The sequence below is a fragment of the Bidens hawaiensis genome, unplaced genomic scaffold (genome assembly GCF_021521415.1).
Source record: "Bidens hawaiensis isolate Kalapana, Puna unplaced genomic scaffold, B.hawaiensis_p1.1 tig00024988_1, whole genome shotgun sequence".
Classification (NCBI taxonomy): domain Eukaryota; kingdom Viridiplantae; phylum Streptophyta; class Magnoliopsida; order Asterales; family Asteraceae; genus Bidens; species Bidens hawaiensis.
This window is the reverse complement of record NW_027493965.1, coordinates 289,319-298,114: the sequence shown is the minus strand read 5'-3', so window position 1 is coordinate 298,114 and position 8,796 is coordinate 289,319. Positions and strand designations below refer to the sequence as shown.

Here is an 8,796-nt window from a genome sequence, read left to right as displayed (position 1 = left end):
TAATTTTTGACCTCTAGTGAAACGTTTAAGTACATTGAATCATGACCCGTAACCCGTAACTTAGATCACATATAGAGATCTTCAAACAACAACTAAGAAAGTGTGCTCATCCGTAAATAATTTGTAAGATTAATAGCCTATCTAGCTAGGTGACCTTCAAATGAAATAACTTGATAGGTTGTCATTATTTTATTGCAACAAGCTAATTAATTGGGGGTAGAGCTTTAAACATGTAGGTGAATATTATTTTTTTTTCTCTACTTAATCTTACACACATTCTCATCCAAACTATTCTAATGATTTAAAATTTTCATAATGATTTGTGGAATTTGTTTAATATCTCACTTTGCTATTTTAATGTTCAATCTACTCCTTGTAGTAATTTGTCATCTACCTAATCATCATCTCTTAATTTACCAAGTAGCTTATAGAATACATTTTAATCTGGAACAATATATTATTCTTGTTGACCAAGAACTATATATAAAGAGTAATTCACAAGAATCATTTTATTTTAAAACAAAACTTAGAAAATCTTCAACTCAAATTTTATATATTTTAATGTTTCAGACATCTGAACCCTATATCTGATATTAGCAAATCTTACAAACCATAATTAATCTATAAACATGATCGTTTAAACCCTATATACTTCAGTTTTCTAGTCATAAACACATGAAAATGTGAATAATTAGTTTTATAAGCACAGTATTATGTCCTAATTTTAATACTTAATATTAACCCATGATATTGACATTAATTCTTTAAGATAATCCTTTTTCTAAAAGTAAATATATTTTTGAAGTTGAATGAATAAACATATGTTTGCTTTCCTAAGTAATAATATTTAATTTTATGTCCCAAGTGTTTTGTTTTCTTTATGCCTATTTGAATTAGGTTGAGATGTATGACTGCGTACACCCCCCCCCCTGCCCCCCCCCCCCCCCCACCCTCACCCCCTCTTTCCCCTTTCCTGTACTCATATATCCTTTGTTTTCTAATCTAGGGTTCAACTTCCAGAGCTTTGTTTTTCTATAATTTCTTTCCTCCACTAATAAAAAAAAATCCGTACTTTTATATATAATTTTCTTGCTTTCATTTTTTTATAATTTTCTTGTTTTCTGTTGCTTGATGTTTGTATAATCATATCATATCCATGGCTGGTTTAGATTTAGGCACTGCTTCACGTTACATTCATCATCAACATCAGCATCCACTCCACCTCTCTGACCTTCAACTCCACACCACCCAACCCGAAAACCACCACCTCTTCTCCGACACCACCCCTCTCCACAACCACCACCAGGAGGATCATGACCATCAAGGTACTAACCATGGTCATGATCCTCTAGTCTCCCCCAACTTCACTGGTGGTGGTGGAGGGGGGTCAGGTGATCCAGCTGGACGGCGTCCCAGAGGCCGTCCAGCTGGATCCAAAAACATACCAAAACCCCCGGTCATTATCACAAGAGAGAGCGCGAACACGCTTCGCGCTCACATCTTGGAAATCGGCAACGGGTGCGATGTCTTCGACTGCATAGCAACTTATGCGAGACGAAGGCAGAGAGGGATCTGTATATTATCCGGTAGTGGTATTGTAACAAATGTTAGCCTACGGCAGCCGTCAGCTGCAGGGTCTGTGGTGGCTCTTCATGGAAGGTTTGAGATCTTATCTCTTTCGGGTTCTTTCTTGCCGCCACCAGCACCACCAGGAGCCACCAGTTTGACTATATTTTTAGCTGGTGGACAAGGGCAAGTAGTGGGTGGGAACGTGGTCGGAGAGTTGACCGCAGCTGGACCAGTTATCGTTATCGCTTCTTCGTTTACTAATGTTGCATATGAAAGATTGCCGCTTGAAGAAGCTGAGGAAGTTGAAGCTGGTGGGTTGCAGATGCAGCAACAGGTTTCCCAAACAGATGGACCTGCGGGCGGTGGCAACCCGTATCCAGACCCGTCTTCCGGGCTGCCGTTCTTTAACCTGCCGGTGAATATGCCTCCAAATGTTCAGTTGCCGGTGGATTATCCACGGGGTAATAATAATAATAATAACAATCCATAATGGATTAAACTACTACTGCTTTCTTCATTATCTTGCTTGCTATCTTTGGATCTTTTTAATTTCTTGGCTGCTTTTGTAACTTAATGTGATGTATGGAAATAGTTTTTAAAAATTTGTGTTACCTCTCATTAAATGATGAATCTATCTTTTCAAGCAAGATTTGGGATTTTCAGGAATGTGTCATTGGTTAAGGTACTTGGATGTTTTTGTTTCTGTTGCATTGTTTTTAGTAAATTAAAAACTAAATTAATTATGCAATTTTTGAGTTTTCTAATGTGTGTTTTCTAATTCTTGAGACTTTTATATTATGACCTATGATTATATTTAAGTATATGTTTAGAATCAGTTCATCAGTTTTAAGACCGCCTGTAGTTCATGCCATGATTAAGAGAAACATTATTCTGATTTATGTCATGATTAAATTGCTGTTTAAGTAATTTGTTAAACCAATATTCAAAGTTTTTAATCTTTCTATATTTAATATACCCACGTACCTCGTTTATTTTTTAAATGATATATTTTTCCAGTAACTCATCTCTCTAGTCTCTCTCTCACACACGAACACAAGATAGCATTTGATTCAAAATATAGGTTCCATGCAGTGAATTGTGAAAGATGGAAAGCCTATTGTGGGCTCCAAGTGCTGCCCTAACAAAACGTTAGCTTAATCATAGTTACCAAAATTTTAATCAGTTAAGTACACTTTCAGTAGACGTTTATTCAGTATGTTGCTGATTTTCGATGAAACTTTGTTTTGATAACCAACTTTATGCAGTTTTTAGACTAAAGTATTATTTCCCCACGAGGGTAGCATATGGGTGATTAAAAGTCCTATAAATAAAATCAATGTATATTAATTTATGGACTGCCATGGTTATTTAAATGCTTAATTAGTAGAATTTCTGTAGAAGGGCAAGCCAAACCTTAATTGTTAATAAAAGGTTCGACCAAATTTATTATACAACCAAAGATTTCATTAGATATACATTTTTCCTTTCATGTTGTGTTTAACATATACATATGTATGTTTTGTTTTAAGTTTAATACATAAGATGGCTTCGTATATATGCATTGTTTTTTTCATAACTGTAATACATAAGACGGTTTCATAACTATATATATATATACGTTTTTCTAATAATCAACACTGAGTGCAAATGATGTTCGGTTGTGGATTCAATATGCTTATTTCTAAGTTTGTGTAAAACGACATAAAATCACGAGAGAAGTTGCTTGATGAATACAGAATTTTTCGCATTCTTCCTTTTTCCGTTTTTCAAATATATCAATGAATTTATGTTCTGGTAAGTTACGGTTGCACGCAAACATACGTAGCTGATACTTATAGTACCATGCTAGAACAAGTTAAGTGTATATTTTTATGTGATTATATGACTTAAATCATAGTCATATTTATATTCTATCCATTTGTAACTCTTGGACATAAGTTCAAATTGGGTGCTCAAAATGGGTAATTATACTATTTATAAACAAATCTACGTTTCAAGTGCTTTATTCTCCACTATATTATATATTACAACGGTCTACTATTAGTGGATTTGCATCCGTTGATCAAGTATATCATCACCTGAAGTTGAAATAAACAAACAAGTTCCATAGTTAGTGTGCATCCTTATTGCTTTAGAATCCTTAAACAACATAAACAAGCATCTACGTGGCTTATGGTCATCTTTAATTACCAAAGTTTGTGGTGCACCACAAGCTAGAGTTCCTATTATTAAGTATTGTTAATGTGTTTGTGACGATTATAACATGCTTTTAGGGTTATCAAGAATAGTTTAGATGAAGTTTAGTACCGCTTGAGCCTCACGGAAAAGTAAAAGTGGTGTTCTTTGTATTTCATTTCTCTTGACATATTTTTCCTTTTTTGTATTATATAAATAGTAGTATTTGATTGTATAAACTATTCAAAAGCCATAGCTCAATCTGGCAATGAAGTGTCATTTGCAAAAGAGGTTGGGAGAACATGATTCCTTCAATTAAAGGAGTGGTTGGTGCAAAGCTACCAACTCATAATTTGGGGATATAAACAAACTTATCAAATTCTATTATTTTTAGGATTAGGGTTTGACTTCAAATGATGACGATCATTTGTGCAAGTCTAAAGACTTGTAGATGATACAAATGAGAGCGCACTTTGGTGCACGATGATAGGTACACGCGAGACCATTAATAATCACTATTTAGACACGCAAACGTAAATTCGTTTAAAAAAAATCAGAAAGCATATATATATAGCCTAATGCCAAAGGTTCCCAAAGCTTAGGAATCTTATTAGAGTCCAGGTTTTATTAATAATTTGCTAATAATTGAAGCTAAACAACTATTCTAGTTACATCGTTGACATGGCATGAAAATGATTGATACAATATATTACTTGTTTGTATTTTTCTATTGGATTCCAGCGACAAATCAAAGGAAAGGATAGATGTTACGTAACTAAACTTTTATTGATCATCAAAGTTGACGTTCTGTTACAAAGTTTTTGTTTGGAAATTGTTTCCCCAACGTTTTTATATATCTTTTGCAATCGATCCTGGATGCGTGTAGTATATATTGGCTATGGATTAAGTTTGCTGTATTAGTTGAAGAGAAGAATCAACGGGTTTCTGTTTGAGGATTTTACTTGATAATTAACAAAGATTCCATTGAAGAATGTTAAAACTTAAAATTATCAATCATAACCTCCGTGGTGGTGCAGTGGTATGTACCTCATTCTTTTAGCATAAGTCTCAAGTTTGAATTTTGCTTTCAGTATCTTGTCTTGTTCATTAGCAAAGTATCGACCGATAGGTCCAAGAGAACCCGTAACAGTTCTCATGGTTAAAAAGACATTCTGAGGGATTATTTTCCATTTCTTAATGAGCAGTCGTCCAGGCCTTTTTAAGCAGTATCGGATCTAATCTCTACCAATGCATGAAGATGATCCATCTTGTAGATTGAAATGTGTCTTTTGTCAAGCAAGTTAGTCATGGCTTGTATATTAATTTAATTAGTGTTTACGGCAAGTATACCAGAATTTTGGCCACTTGAAACTACCAATCTACCATAAGAACACTAGTGATTCAATAGAGAGTTATCGAAATATAAAAGGGTGATTTGCATTTAATGGGAATGTGATGTCCAGTAGATTAACAATGTGTAAAATGTTAAGGAGTATATAACCAAGAAGTACCAAAGTGCTTTTAACCTAGCGCTATCAATGTGTTAGATAAAGCGTACTATTTCCAAGGGATGAGTTTGAAGTCTTGTGGTTGACAAATTTACAAAAAGATAGTGCAATTTATTAGTAGAGTTAGAAAGCGTATGAATTGACATTCTGATCGAAAACAAATATATATAACAAGGTAATAATGTTATATTGTTCTAACATTTCCTTGTATTTCATCCTAGTTCCCGATAAGAGGATGATGACACATAGAGGGTGAATTAATTTCGAGAAAATGCTAAAGGAAATTAGCATTCTTCACCACAAGGAGAAATATATGGTATATATCTTCCTAAATATGTGACTACACTGTCACTTGATATAAATCCATGATGATGATAAGTCATAAGATAAAGATACCATCACATCCAATTCTTTCCTTAAATATTCTAGGTATTTGCCATCCCTTCCTTGACTTTCTACATCCCTTGGGATATCATGTGAATTACTGACGCTAAATGTTTGAACTTGGCTATCACCTTTGTTAACATGTGGTGTCTAGAATAATAAATTAAGTTTTTACTCTTCAAGACGCCGTAATGAAATTCAATTGTTTATCTATGTGTTTCGTATACTTGTGGTATACAAAATTCTTACAATATTATATTGGAATACCGTTAATAAAATAATTAAAAGAAACATTAAAATAAATTGCAGTACAGACAAGAAATGATACAATGCTAGTTATAATTGAAATAAAAGGAAATAACAAGAACGAGGAAAAAAAAAACATATGTTGAGTATTTGGATCCCACATGAGTTCTTTAAAACATATTTCGTGTTTCTCGGCATGTCTCTCATGATACAATAGTATGTATTGTTATAGAAAATACTAGCGCCTAAAATTACATCTGAGTGAGTAGAGGGAAATAATCCTTGATTGCTGGAATTTGTCTTGTGTGTTGTAACAATCCAGAAAATTTCGTTCCAAATGTTTCAAATGATGTGTGCAAATAGTATATATAATAATTGGTTGTTTTTGTAGGTCTCTTGACCGGATCTAACAACACACTAACTATTACTAGTTATTTTGGATCAACCTCTCAATTAGTTGGCGAAAACAACTAGCTAGGACCGAGATCTCGGATCTTGTTTGTTGGGTATTATTGCCGTGAACAAATGAGAGAAAGAGAGAGTATATGAGTTTGTTTTGTCAAAAGTTGTGTGCATGAGAGGCTCACACAATATATAGTGTGAGTTCTCATGCACACTTTCCATTCATAATCAGCCCAATGGGCTCTAAGTACAATGGCCTAAGGTCCAAACATATAAAGTGAATTGTTTAAACAAACATCAAACATAAACAAAACATAAGTTACAAATACGAAAGACTTAACAAGAAAAAGAGCCCAACAATCTCCCTCTAGTCTTTGGTATTTGCTTTATTATCTTCCATCACCATTCACACCCGGACTCATAGTCAAAGACATCGTCTGGATCTTCAAATGGTTGCTTTTCAACAAGTAATTTGACGAACTTGTTGAATTTTCCAACGATAGCGTCCGTGTTGTCACAACAGACGTCTTCAACAGTACAATGAGGCGACTTGACAAGCTTTTCCAAGTCGTTGAGTCCAAAACTTGCAAGTTCATGTTCATCGAAGAATCTCAGGTCATGAGTGCAGGTGCAGTGAATGATGACTTCGCCGTGCACGTTGTCAAATTCCCAGGCAATGAAGTCATAGAGAAAGTCATCTTCAAAAGTCATCCCATGGCAAATTGGATCACCATGATCGTCAGGCATTTTGTATCGTCGACCCTTGGACGGCTTGTTGGTGAACGGGTTGATCTTCTTTGTCTTGAATGACCTACCCGGATTGACAGAAAACATCGGTAGTCGGCCCTCCACTCTTTCTTCAAAAACCTGTTCTTGAACCATGATTCTAAGGTGTCTTTGATATCGTCTCGAGCTATGGTCTTCCGGAAGTAGTTCTGTCGAGTAAGGATAGCGTGTGTGTATCTCTGTAGGACAGATATGTCAGATCCCCATTGGCACGTCGGATAGCCCATATTTTGCTATTTTTGTGCCATTTGCATATAGAATGGGATCTAAATCATGGTAAGGCTTTGACCTCCATCTCAAGCTTCCCATCCTGCTAACACTGTAGTATTTAACACCTTTTCTAGACTTTCTTCGAGCAGGATTCGCAGCAAGAGTGACAACTGGCTCATCAGCAGTCGGCTCAACATTCTCACTAACTGGTGTGTCGGGGTTAGGAGAATAGTTGATGCCATCATCATTGTGATCTTTATTAACTTCCACGGCTTTCTCAACTGGTGAAACGGTTTCTGCAACAGAACAAACGTTAAACAACGAGGCGATTTCAGCCTCAACAACAGCATCCGTTTCCCGAGTTTTCTCGGTCTCTAGTGGCGGTTCATCATCAACCACCTTATTTCCGGTAGCATCTCCACTACCATTTCCACTACCATATCCATTTCCACCACGAGGCTCATCAAAGCTATCATACTCGTGGTCATCGTCCTCATCATCCTTTTTCTCATCATCATCATCATCATCGTCATTGTCATCATCATCGTCGTCTCCACCATCAGACTCATCATCGTCACCATTATCTCCATCATCACCACCATCACCTTGTGCTTCATGTTGTGGATCAACATAAACGATCAAAGCAGTAGTGAACACGACACTCACTTGTGCACTAGTGGTGGGTGCAACAAGTGGTGAGCTTGTAAAACTGGCATGCCCGATGAAGCGGCAGTAGCAACTACAGCTCAGTGCTCATAACGGTTCCAACAACGACAGCAGGCTCATCATCAGCAGCCTTAGCACCATAACCTCCTTCATCTCCATCTTTACTTGGTTCTCCCGTGTAGAAGAAACTGTGTACGTTTCCCAAAGCTCTGACCCTTTCGGCATCAGTGACCAAACGAGCAAGAATAGTTTGTCGTCGGTTGTCTTGCTCGGCCCTTGGCTCAGCTACACCTAGAAACCCTCTAAAGGTCTCCATAAGATGAACTCTCAGGTTCTCAATGTCTTCATCCATCAACCGCATAACTTCCATGACAACAAGGTATCGGTTGACCAATGACTCATTTACACGCCTTTGTTCGGCGCGTTGATTCCCAACTCTTCTTCCAGCTGCTCAACTAAGTCACGCGGCCTAACACTTTCACCTAACAATCTGCTCACGTCCCTACTCTCACTACCTTCCAGTCCACTTACTCTTGAGCTCAAACGCTCAAAATCGATCCACACTTTTTCAAGAGTGGAGTCAAGTTCCCTCTTGAACTCACTAGAAAACGTAGAAGAGGAAGGAAGATCAGTCTCTAACTTTGTAACTCTAGACTCAAGCTTCTCCAATCCAACATGTTTATCAGCGTATTGTAAAGAGTTTTCGTTTATTAACTCTTGATCCAATCCTTCTGACTTGCGATTTGTGCTTGATCCAAGTCACGTCTCTCTTGTAAGATAGCCAATTGATCAGCCAGAGCGTCACGTTGACGAGTGACTTCTTGGTTGATGGCTTGTTGATCTTTAAGAA

At 36.5% G+C, this 8,796-nt stretch overlaps 1 pseudogene; it reads left to right on the top strand.

Moving 5' to 3' along the window:
• The first annotated feature begins 978 nt into the window (after nt 1–978).
• On the top strand, nt 979–2,059 carry LOC143570459 (AT-hook motif nuclear-localized protein 23 pseudogene; annotated as a pseudogene).
• The last annotated feature ends 6,737 nt before the right edge of the window (nt 2,060–8,796 follow it).